Below are 13,413 nucleotides of genomic sequence, written 5' to 3'. Positions count from 1 at the left end.
TGATCAGTGCAAGCACTGCTTTCCACAGGGGCCCTCAAATCTTCAACTCGGCTCCAACATTTATTGGGGAGGAGGGGGTTGCAAGCAATATGAAACATTAATGTTTGCCACTAATGTTACTTGTAATGTTTAAACAAAGCGCACGTACTCAACTACTCTGCTCTCTTTTCACTTAACACATTATGCTGTGAGCCAAAAAAAGACACAGTTCAGTGACCTTGAGGCCTCCATTCAAGTTAACCTGAAGTTGTGGAGTTTGATGTGTTTATACACAATACGTTTATGAGTGCACAAACATTATAAAGTCAACCAACTGTGTCTTTATAATTCGAACAGCATGTTCCATTTTCTTCAAGGCCAAACCAGGTCAACCCGACTTTTACAATAAAGAGATATAATCGGTCATTTCAAATATTGAGTTTTAGTTTTGGTTTTGGTTTTGGTCACGTGGTTTCCTGTTATCCTGTCTAAGCTCTTGACTGATATCATTATCGATACTGTTTGTTTGTACCCTTTGTTAGAAACTTAAAATTTGTAGAAAGCATTTTCGGTTTTCATTTCAGTTCGTTACATAATCGAAAACCGCAGTATATCAGGTTTGAAGATACCTTGATCAAAGAACACAACAGAAGTTTTTAAATTTTACAGTGCAATATTCACGAAAGCGTGGGTTCGATTTCCAAATTAGTCTTAGCTTATTTCGCTGTGAACAAATATAGACCATCGAAATATTAAAACCGAGTTTATGAAACCGGGTGTCTATTCATATGCATATCGCATACACGGGGATCGATTGAAGATTGAAGCTATATTACAGTGTAGACTATTTATTCAAGTTATTTATTCACTGCTCGAAGAAATGAGAACAGAGAGAAGAGGAAAGGGAAAAGAGTGTGTGGGTGAGGTAAGGGCGGGGTAAGGGGACGGAGAAAGAGAAACAGATGGGAGAGAGCATTGAAAGTTGACAGGGAAGGAGGGGAGGAGAGCTCGAGAGTGGAGTTGAATAGTGTTTAGGGTAGAAGAGATATCGAATGTGGGGGAAGAAGGAGACACTTGGCAGAGGGAAGAGAAGGTTATATAGGTGGGGGAGAGGAGCTTATGTAAGAGGTATGGGTTGTGCTTACCGGTGACAATAAACTAATTCATAATCATATCATCTCCATCATCATGCATCGTTCATGTTTCATACAAACAAACAAAGCCCCCACCCCCTCAATATATGTGCACCTCGGGGTGTAATTATACGGTGATATGAAAGTAGGCCACCTACGACAGACCTCGTTAAAAGCGTCTCTAAAGTAAGACTAAATCAGATTTGATAGAGCATCAATCCCCCCCCCGCGGTGATAGATATCCGATAATAATTAGGCTTAGCACAATAGACCAATAGACCATTATGTACTTAAGTCGTGTTCACACAGTCGGATATAAGTGAGTTATTACCGGTAATAAGCGACTTATAACCGGTATTAGTGACTTATTACCGGTATTAAGTGACTTAAATCCGACTGTGTGAACAAGGATTTATGGTTAGATTTGATTTGATTTGATTTGATTTGATTTGAGTTTATTTATGCATATCATTCAATTTACATCATTCAGTCACATTATAAAAACATAGAATCTAAAAAAGACAATAAAATTACATTTAAAATTACAATATACAATACAATTGCAGATATGCATAGGATAACCCTTTAAGCCCTAAAAAGGGCTTATTTCCAAAGGGGTCCTTTAAAGCTTTTAAACATTGCACTCATTAACATCAAAAATATCAAAAAAATAAATATGATAACATCAAAAATCAAACATTATTATTGCACACATTTTTAAATCATAAAGCCAAATATGTGTACATCCACATCAAAACGATGCACCCACCGGCCGCCACATGTGTTCCACTTCACAAAACAGCCAGGAATGAACACCAGACCCACCCCCAAAGCGGAGGCCACATCAAACCATCCCCCAGTCACACGATTTAGGAATACAAAGGACATTCCCCAACTATGTGACTCCGGGACAGCCCAAAGCGACCCCCAACCCGGAGACGAGTCCGGCACCCATTGCCATAATGTGAAATGAGACACATGCAGCAGCCGACAAGCGCACCGCCCCGATACGGATGCACACATATTGCAGACGTGTATGAAAAGGCAAGTCCACCATGATTAACTGGGGTTCAATGCCAAACCCCCCCCCCCCCCCCCCGCACAAAAAAAAAAACCAAAAAGCACATCAACCCCCCCCTCCCCAGGTACATAGGGGAATTGCCTTTCCAGAATTTCACATCTACAAAGTAATATTTTGCAAAAGATACTCTTTAACAGCCTTCTTAAAGTTGACCCTATCAGTTATCTCCTTGATTGACTTAGGAGATCAGCCCAACCATGAATGCTAGCTTGATAAAAGGAACCTGAGTTTGAGCTGTTGTTTTTGTGTGTATAAAAATTATGCTGACTGGACCTAGTATTGTGGTTATGAACCTGGGATATTTTGGTGAATTTATAATCTAAATATGTTGGCCCTTGCCCATGGTTGATATTAAAAATATGATTAAGCCGCAATTGTTGTGCCCTATTGCAAATGTTCAAAATCCCCAAACCTTGGAAGTCCTTAAAAGAGTCTTTACTTAGTATAAACCTAATAACCTTGTTCTGGGCACGCTGCAATTTTATACTTGTAGTTTTAGATACTCCGCCATACCAGGATGATATGGAGTAGTCAAATAGACACAAAATTAAAGCGGAGCAGAGTGGTTTTTTTATATTTTTGATCAAAAAAATTAGCCTGCCTATACAGGAATTTAAGTCTGGAGTTGACTTTTTTTATGATGTCAGAAGCCATCTGCTCTCCAGACAAAACATTGTCAATTTGAAGGCCTAAATATTACACTGATTTGGTGGCGGTAACAGTTTGCCCACAACTGGTGATTGAATAATCTTCATAACGCTTGATTTTGCGTTTAGTCCCGAAAAGGATTGATTCTGTCTTGCCCATGTGAAGTGACAGCTTGTTGTCAATGAGCCATTGATTACATTTTACCAAGTTTTTACTGAGCAGTTTGGCAATCTTTTCAGGGCAAGCATCAGAAACCATTAGGGCGCTGTCATCAGCATATTGAAGCATAATATAATCAACAGCCATGGGCATGTCGTTAACATAGCATAAAAAGGAGAGGGCCCAAAATACTACCCTGAGGAACCCCACAGGTGAGCTTCTTGGGGGATGACTGAACACCATTTACATTAACAACTTGGGATCTCTGAGACAAATAAGAATCAAACCAGGCAGTGGATTTAACCCCAAGTGCTTTTAACTTTTTACAAAGGATCTCATGGTTGACACTGTCAAAAGCTTTTTGAATGTCAAGCAAGACCATGCCGGTGTATTTTCCTTCGCCCATTTGATCTCTTATGTAGTCTTGAAGATATATTAAACATGTATCAGTGGAATAACTCCCCCGGAACCCAGATTGGAATTTATACAAAAGATTTTTTTCAGTTAGGTATTCATTCAACTGTTTAAAAACTGCCCTCTCCAAGATTTTTTATGGAACAGGCAAAATACTGACTGGCCTATAATTACCGACCTCAAGTCTGCTTTTTTTCTTGAAGAGAGGTTTGACTTTGGCTGATTTCATGTCAGTTGGAAAAACTTCATTTCTGATTGACATATTAATAATGTGAGTTAAAGGACTCTTAATAGCGTCCGCTGCATCCTTCAAAAAACGAGCAGGAATGCCGTCAAGGCCAGTGCTTTTGTTTACATCGAGCTTCAGAAGTTCTTGCAAAACAAAATCTTCACTTACTTCCTGGATTTGAAAAGAGTCACCTATAACATGATCATAGAACTTACAGAAATTTTCAGACTCAGGTTTAAAAGTACCGTTAGTCCTGGGAAGGTCTTCAACAAGTTTGGCGGCAATTTCTGTAAAAAAAAAAGTGTTCAAGTGATTAGCAACATGTTTACTTTCATGAATTTTTGCACCATCTCTGTTCAGAACAATTTTACCAGATTCTTTCCCTTTCTTGCTGTAGCCAAGTGTTTTTAAATTATTTTTTTGGATTGTTCCTGTTTTCAGCAATCTTATTGATCATAAAATCCTGCTTGACTTTTTCAACATCTCTTTGCATCTTGTTTCTTAACCTACAATAGTTAATATAAAACTCGTTGACATGTTTATTGTTTCTAAACCTTTTCAGCCAAGAATCTCGTTCCCTGATATCAGTCAGAATTTCATTAGACATCCATGGTTCAGTATGATGTTTAATCCGAACCTCTTTCACTGGAGCTACTTGGTCCAGGATGTTGATAAATATTTTACAAAAACCTGACCAGGCCCTATCAACATCTACACAATACATGACATCCAACCAGTCTGCATCAATTAATTTACTGACAAATAAGTCTCTGTTATAGTTCTTAGTGGATCTTATTTTAGCATAAAGATGCTGTTTTGCAGTGATAGGCTTTGCAGTTTTTCTGGTACAGTATGTCATAATGTGATCGCTGACACCAGTAATAACAACACCAGATTGACTCAACTTGCTCTGATTATTACAAATAACGTGATCAAGCCCTGTTGCGGAATTAGGACCAAATCTGGTAGGTTGAAATATATGTTGGCTAAAACCATGTAGTTTTAACATATTTTCATATTTAATATAAAGACTTTCCTTGTTTACACTATCAAGGTTCATGTTGCCCATTATATAGATCCCAGAGTCATTGGGAGCTTTGAAATAACCTCCTCAAGCCTATCAATAAATATGGGTTTTTTTCTCACCATAACAACAATTAACTAAAATAGGCTTGGTTCTGGGAAGTAAAATTTCGGCCCAAATTGCTTCAAGGTTTTTCAGATCTAAATCTGGCCTAGAATTGAACGCCAAACTTGAGTAAAAGTAAATACAAGCAGCACCACCACCGTTTCTGTTGCGATCTTTTCTGAAAACAGAGAACTCAGGAATAGTGATCTCATTATCACTAACAGTGTGGTCTAGCCAAGTTTCTGTGTGATCATAATTACTTTGGCCCTACTTTTACTTGCAAATATTTTAATTTCACTCATTTTGGGCAATAGAGACCGTGTATTTAAATGCAAAAAGTGGATACCCTCATTGTAAAAAGGTTCATATATATCATCAGCTTCATTGGTATCATATGACGACGATTTCTGGCCGTTGGACGGTTGCCTGAATTAGCAGACGGGTTTTGCATAGGGCCAGGATTTTCCTGTACATCGTTTATACTTAATAATTATAACCCTATGCAATTGGTACGAACTTGTAGAATTTGTGTAATATGAGACGGGCTTATGTAAATAACCCTTATAGCTATAATACCGTTCTTGAAAGTTCTTAAAGTCATTAAAGGGATGATGCAATCCATTTGCATGTGTTGCAATAAATGTTCCACAGAAGACGAAGAATTTACACCCTCAGTTGCATACAAGGTCTCATAACTGGCTTGACTGTAGCTACATGATGTACAAAGCAGCATCAGTAGAAGTTGAAACCGCTTCATGTTCTCGGCATTCATTTCCACAGTTAATGTGGTAACAAAGTCCTAACATTTAACGTTCAAAACAGCTGTAAATTCACTCAAAGCTTCATGAGTGGTGTAAAGTAACTTTAAAAAGGCTTGTTACAGCAAAAAATTACAGTGACCTTCAGTGGCGTAGCTAGGGGTGGGCAGGGTGGGCGACTCGCCCACCCTGGAAAAATCTGGGGGAAATTTTGGGGCGAGAAGGGGAAAAGAGAGAAAAGAAAGGGGGAAAGAAAAAAGAAAAGAAGGGAAAAAGAAGGGAAAAAGAAAGGAAAGAAGGGAAAAAGAAAGGAAAGAAGGAAAAATGAAAGAAGGGGAAAGGGGAAATGAAAAAACAAAAGGGAACCCTAAGAGGGATGGGGGAAGGAATAGGGAAAGGGGAATGAAAGAGGGAAGAAACAACAACTTGCATGTTTATTGTGGGGAAGCAATTCATGCACAGGGGGAAGGAGTGTAAGAAAGGGGAAGAAATTTATGAATATGAAGAAGGACAGGGAATTTAGGGAAGTGATTTGAGGGAAGTAATTTAAGTGAGTGTAATGGAAGGGGGAAGGAATGAGAGAAAGGGGGAAGAAATTGAAGAATGTAAAGAAGAAGGAAAGAGAATAAAGGGTAGACGGGGGAAATAATTTAGTGAATGTAATAGTGAATGTATCAACTTGTTAAATCCACTCAAGAATATCAGTATTGTTTTATTGTATATTGTTCTTACATTGTAAATTCATTTTTGTTTCCTTATTCTAAAATCAAAACTTTACATTTTTATTTTTTACATGGCAAATTTTTACAAATGTATGCAAGGAGGCTTCACCTGATGGTATAAAAATGCCCCAAACCCATGTGGACCCCCACCAGGGGCCCTAAAGCGGGCCCCTGGACCACACGTTCAGTGCTCGCTCCACTCCTTTATGCTCGCTTCGCTCTATTTAATTATTAACTTGGGGGGAATTTTTGGAGCCTTGCCCACCCTGGCAAAGAGGGCTGGCTACGCCCCTGGTGACCTTCTGATTAATGGTTAAAAAAGTGAAAAAATTGGGAGCTCAAAAAAGCATGACTGTGATGCACCCTCTTTATTGAAAATATATATATATATTTATTATACTTTTAATTCCAAAGTTAGTCACCTGAAAAATAATACTTATATATATATATATATATATATATACCCTACTTGGTCCTCTCAGCACAAAAGTGTTATGCTTGCAGACCAGTTCTGCTCCATTTCTTAATCTCCTAATTTTTGGTTTCTGAACAATAGAAAAAATAAAACTCAATATTTGCCAAAACCGAATGTAGACATAATCTGCAAGAAGAATAGTGGTCAAACTTGTCCATGTTAAAAATAGAATTATATGCTGGGCATGTTCCTCTGTCATCGTCATCAACATCATCGTCATCATCATCATCATCATCATCATCATCATTACCTGATTAGTCCTAAGAGAAAATTAATATACAAATATTTAAAATCATGTATCTAATTGCAGTTATAAACACAACTGCTTAAGCTGAAATGAAAAAACTATATATTAAAGTCTATTTTTAAAATAAATATTGTTCTAACGAATTAACGCACGTAAACACACAAATAGACAACAACTGAACAAAATATTATGTTCGTGTATATATTTATTTTAATTACAAACTTACCTGAAGAACTAACAGATGAGCGGGGAATTATACAGAATTCCTATACCAAAGGTAAAGAGAAATTGCGTTCTCTTCTACATTAATCCTGTTGACCAAATATATCAGCGCGGCTGAAGATGATAACAGATGGACGATACACGCCAGGATGATAAAATTCACGCCTCACGTTTTATGCATTCAACCATTCCTGTCCTGATTCAACCCTGATTCAACCAAATGGTTGAATCAACAACAATAGAAGCTCATAGACGAATCAAAATGTCATAGAGGGGGATTCAAAATCACTCTAGCTTGCATGGCAAATAATAATTATAATGGTAGGGTATTTTCATGATATTAATTTGTACCTAAATAATCGTCACAACAATTCGCCGTAGAAGTGACGTAATAATCGGATTAACAACCATAGCAATAAATGAATACAATTTTGAATATATCGCCCTGCACTACAAGCAGGTTGCACTTATCACCTGTGTATGTCAGCAAACATAGATTGAATATAAAATTGAATATTCATACGTAGTTGTATAAATTAAATTCGAAGAATTTTTTTGACTTCAACACTACTTAGAATTTGATCGCTTACCGGGAGCGCTTTCACAGTACCAACTGCGTCCTCAGCCGGATGTTATGGCTCTGATGATTTATGGCTTGTTGACAACCTTCGATGACGTCACACTAGAAGCAGATGACGTCAAAGGTGTTGTCCTCGTCCCCCTGGTGGTCTCGGGTATGAGTAGGTTGTCCCAGACTGGATCTAAGTCCAGTCCAGTGTCTCTGTTCAAGTTTGGTCCTTTTTTCCTGATGTGAATGGGTTCTAGGACTCTTCTGGAAAATTCTTTGGCAGTGGCGTAGCTGCCGGGGGGGCAGGGGGGCAATTGCCCCCTGGGCCCCGCCCCCTCAGACCCTGCGCCCCCTAGCGCTATTTGGGCCCCCGCCCCCTAGCGAAGGGAAAAAAAGGGAAAAAGGAGAGAGAGAGAGGAAAAAAAAAGAGAAGGGGAAAAGAGAGGGGGAGATAGGGAGAGGAGGGGAAAAGAGATGGGGAATCCATACGATATGCAATACCATACGATTATTGTCAATAAGCCTGGCAAAAAATGTCTATTTGAGCCACAACCCCCCTTTGAGCGGGGGCAAAAAGAGAAAGGATGGAAAGAGAGGAAAAAGATGGGGAAGAGAAGGGAAAGAGAAAGAGGGAATCCATAGGCCTACGATATGTAGGGCCATACGATTATTATCAATATACTCGACAATATACTTGTAATGACTTCTTGAAGACAAAGAAATATAAATCTTTTGAAATGCTAATTGCACAAAAGCACCTATAGGAACAGTTTATACTAAAACAATAAAATGGTCAACCCAAAAAGAAAAGTCTTAAAAGGTGGTCAAGAAGGCTGTGTCCGACATGTTTCTTGTAGCATGCTCCAACCGAAAATTTTCAGTATCGACACAAAATTGGCCGATTAAGTCATTTACCATTGAGCTATTTCAAACTTGGGGCCGGATTTACGATTAGACCAGATGGGTACCGGGTCCAGGCCCCTAAAATAGCCTATGGTATGTTCCCCAAAACACCATGTTTTGGACCGAAATATGGTAACATTGCTAAATTTTGCCCACTTCGCGCGCACTGGCCTTTACGTAAAATTTACCTTCATTTTGGGCTAAAATTGTCTGAAATTGGAAATTTTTTGCCCGCTTCGCGCGCACTTTAACCAGGAAATTAGCAAGAATTATGGCCAAAATTCATTTCTATTAAGACCAAATTAGTAATAAAAAAGCAAATTTTTCTCATTAATAACCCGGTTTACCATTTTCTCTCTTGGGCCACTGTATTGCCAAATTTAAACGTATTTACCTTTGTTTTTTTATTTTTCTTTGATATATTTGAAAGTGTACTTTTCTTTGAAAGTACACTTTCTTTTCGATGGGGGTGCGTCGCACCACTCGCACCTACCCCCATTTTCGTTTGGTGGATTTGGGCCCCCGCCCCATACAGGCTTGCCCCCCCTGGAAAAAATCCCAGCTACGCCACTGTGCTTTCGGTTGTTTTTCTAGCACATTTACGTTTTCCCAGTCTATTTGATGGGTGTTTTTGCTCCTGGAGATATGCTCATGTACAGTAGATTTGGAACCGGCAGCCTTTGATTTATGTTCAGATATCCGTTTTTCCAACTTTCTACATGTTTTTGGTGGGAAAAGGTCATCGAATTTTACACAGGGTCAAATTTCAAACTTGCTCATCAAGGTCAATAGGCCTCGATGGTACTTGACCTATTTTGCTGTGTTACCAAGGTAACGAAACATCCTAGATGGCGCAATCATCCTATCCTTATTTGAATTGTTTTATCAAAATGATCATTTTAACACCTCTTTTATCAAAATCGGAGCCGAAAACGTGACCTTTGACCTTTTCGGTTATAACTCAAGAACGGTACATCCTAGATAGATCAAACTATACATTTTCTGAATCCTTGTGACTAGAGGAATATATTGGAATGATTTTTAACTCAATTTCACCAAGTTTCCCGCCAAAAGCTACTCCCATTCAATTGCTATCAGGCATTTTTGTGTAGCCCATGATGTCAACTACCTATGGCAAAAGTGCTGCTTTGCTCCCCCCCCCCCCAGTGGTACCCCCAACCCCCCGGGCTCACAAACTATATCTCCCATATACTTTTGTTCTGGTTTTACTGAAACATTTGCGCGCGCGCAAAACAATGTTCAATTTCAGGCTATTTTGTACTTTTGCTTCAGGATTAACATTGTTTAAGTTTTTACACCTCCCCACCCCCACCCTTTACGTGCCAAAAAACTTTTTAACCCCCCTATTCATACACCCAAAACTTTTTTCCCTGCATTATTATAAAGACTTTCCGTGTTTACACTATCAAGGTTCATGTCGCCCATGTCGCCCTCCCCACACGAAGCTACTCCCTAAGGATCAGTTTTCAAAATTGAAATATCTTGCTGGGAAAATGACTCATATCCCTTTAATATAATTCAAAGTAGTTTTCCAATTATGATCTCATACATCCTCATCTAACAGGCTGCAGAAGGGAGGTAAATAACATGTTAACTGGGTGGGCAAATGCCCACCCAGTAAATTATTTTGCCCACCCTGTAAATTCAACTTGCCCATTGCCCAAAAGTGCCCACACTGTTAATTATTTTGCCCACAAAAAAATTGGGCACCATATAATAATTATCATAAAACTAGTACCAACATGCATATCTTGAAATCAACTTGCATTTTGAAAGTGATGATGAATAATGAAAGTGATGTATCTTTTCTTACACCTTTTGACTGTGATTCTACATCCATCTTTATTATTTTGTGCAACATTGGGGCCTATGTTATAAGAATTGGCAAAAAAAAAAACCATTTTTATTATAGTTGGGAAATATGTCCATTTTATTCGGGGTTGTCCATATATTGCCAAATTCTACGGTAGATTCATAATTCAAAGTAGTTTTCCAATTATGATCTCATACATCCTCATCTAACAGGCTGCACTCTGCTGACTCTGCAGTTCTTTACTCACGATTATGCCTATGCTCGTAGAATGAACTTTGAATGCATGGGTACTAATAACTCACAGTCCCAAACTTGAGGTTAACATTGAACCATGACCAGATGACTTATTGAATGGGTTCTTAACACTATGCCAGAAGATACGATGCTATTTTTCTGGTTATACAACTTTTATTATTTTTCTGGTTATGCAACAATTATATTCTGGTTATACAATTATATTTTATTTGCGTATACTTAACTTGAACTTACCAGTGTTGATTTATACACATGCATAACCAGGATACAGCAGGGACGGGACTTTGAATTCATCGTTTCTAGAACCTTATTCTATGTTACTCGAGCGACAATAGCAATAGGCCTACTATAAAATGGCGATGAAACTATCAGTAAATTCTACCACAGTAGCTGGTGTTACTGGTATTGTCAGCGTAATGGTGTTGCTAAAATACATCATGACGTCACGTAGACGCATACATGTACCAACATTGCCGAAGGTAGGATAAGATAAGATTAAAACCTTTTAATTATAGTGCAACATTATGTACAACATATCAAATTTAAGTTTAATGATTTTCAAAATGTCCACCACAATCGCGCCCGGGCCTAAACCATTCGAGGTGTCCAAAACACTTTACCCATGAAAGATTTTGGGGACCCTGTTCTTCTTTTCAAGATTGCCTAATCATGGATATGATGCGAGCGGACCGTTCAACGTTTTCTTGCTGTATTTCTATGTCGTCGCCCCCCCCCCATTTGCTAAAAACTACTTGCACTCATACACACACACACCCCTGGGCATATGGCCATAAACACATACAGGCTGAATCAAAAAGAAGTAATCTCATGTTTTGAGGGGTTGTAACTAGAGATCTGCGAAAAATGAAAATATCATTGGAAAGAGCAAATTCTACACGTCTGAATAAAAAAAGAATTGTTGCAATTGCTAACAGCAAACTCAGGTTATACTCATTTGAATACAACGACCCATTTTTGTAGCTGCACACGGTTTCACTTCCTAAGTACCTATTATATTGATTGGTAAGGCGCGACATTCAAATGCAAATAAAGTTACGTGGCAGGTGTGGTTTCAATTAATAATTCCATCATGCTAAATCGTCGGCTGTATTCCATAGTGGCGTATAGTGATTTTTGGTCATTTTTTTGAAAATTGAACATTGGTTTTTAATGATGTTTTCTTTCTCATCAGTCAAAACTAGCTAATTAATAAGTAATTAATTAATTAAATGTGGCGTATAGTTTTATTATACACATTTTATAATTATGAAATATCGGCAAAAATGAAAAACATTGTATGTCATAGTGGCGTACACGTCTTAGTGACGCATCAGACCTATACGCCACTATGGAATACAAACGACGAAAAGTAACGCCATAAGGATTACACGGCGACCGAGGTGGCGTAAGGTTAACGTTAGGTTAGGGTATTGGGTTTTGCTTGTTTTCCATAGTGACGTATAGCTTTGTGCTTTTTGTTTTCAGTTTGCCAGCAATAGTATGTATTTATTTCTTTTGAAAAATATATAACAATAAAATCTATTTAGTTTACTACAGAAATTTCACATCATTTACAAAATATAATAAATGTCTGATTTACACAACTCGATTTAAAATTGGCATTTCTTCAAACCCGATTTTCTCGAAAAGTTGTTTATTCGCGGCGCCCCACTATACGCCACTATGGAATACAGACGACGAAATAGTATTTTTCAATAAGAATTTAACCTCATTGCACTACATTGTAATGAAACGGTCCAAATGATAACATGGCACCACAATTTGGAGCGCACATTTGTGTCAACGAAGTATCATGAAACTAAGAGTCCCACTGAAGTTCAGCGTCTTCCAACAGCTAATCGAATTCCATGTAAGGGAGCAGTATATATGAATGTGAACAAGTTCAATGTGTATCTGACACAAAGGAACAGACAGCCGGAAGCTTCAACCAGACCATGAATGAACAAGTGAACATTGCTAGAGTTATATATGAGTTTGCTTCTTTTTAACTCAGCCTGTACAAAAGGCTAAACTGAATGCATATACAAAAAAATTGCTTTCAAAATACTGTATTAGGTAGAACTTATTAAAGTAATTATTTTCTGCAACTGTACCTTTTTGCCTTTTCTCATTAAATTTTTCGAGATTGATCCCACGCCCAAATTCAGCGACTCGGATGCCGACATAATAGTCATTGGTGGTGGTTTTACAGGGGCGACATTTGCCAGCCGATGTGGTATGGACGGTAGAAAAGTTGTGATGATTGAGAAGAATATGGGCATTGATGACACATTCCGTGGGGAAGGTCTACTGCCCGCTGGTGTTAATACTCTAGAAACACTTGAAATGAAAGGTAAATAATACTAGATATGATTTTTTACCAAATTTGGGCACAAATCGTGGGTTTTTTTTAGTATTTTTAACACTTTTTGGTTTTTCTACTGTTTTGAACATTTGATGAAAATATTGAATCTAAAAGGAAAATATCATTATTTTCATCCCCATTTGGTAAGCTATTGATGTTTTTGGTGGCTTATGAATGACACATAACTGTTCCTGGCAATAAAGTGGTAAAATTTTGCATTATGAACATTTGCACTACTTTTGAAAAAGACAAAATACTGTTTGAAATCTTTAAAGTGACTTTAAGTGGAAAA

This window comes from Amphiura filiformis, chromosome 16, assembly GCF_039555335.1.
Source record: "Amphiura filiformis chromosome 16, Afil_fr2py, whole genome shotgun sequence".
NCBI lineage: Eukaryota > Metazoa > Echinodermata > Ophiuroidea > Amphilepidida > Amphiuridae > Amphiura > Amphiura filiformis.
This window is presented reverse-complemented; position numbering follows the sequence as displayed.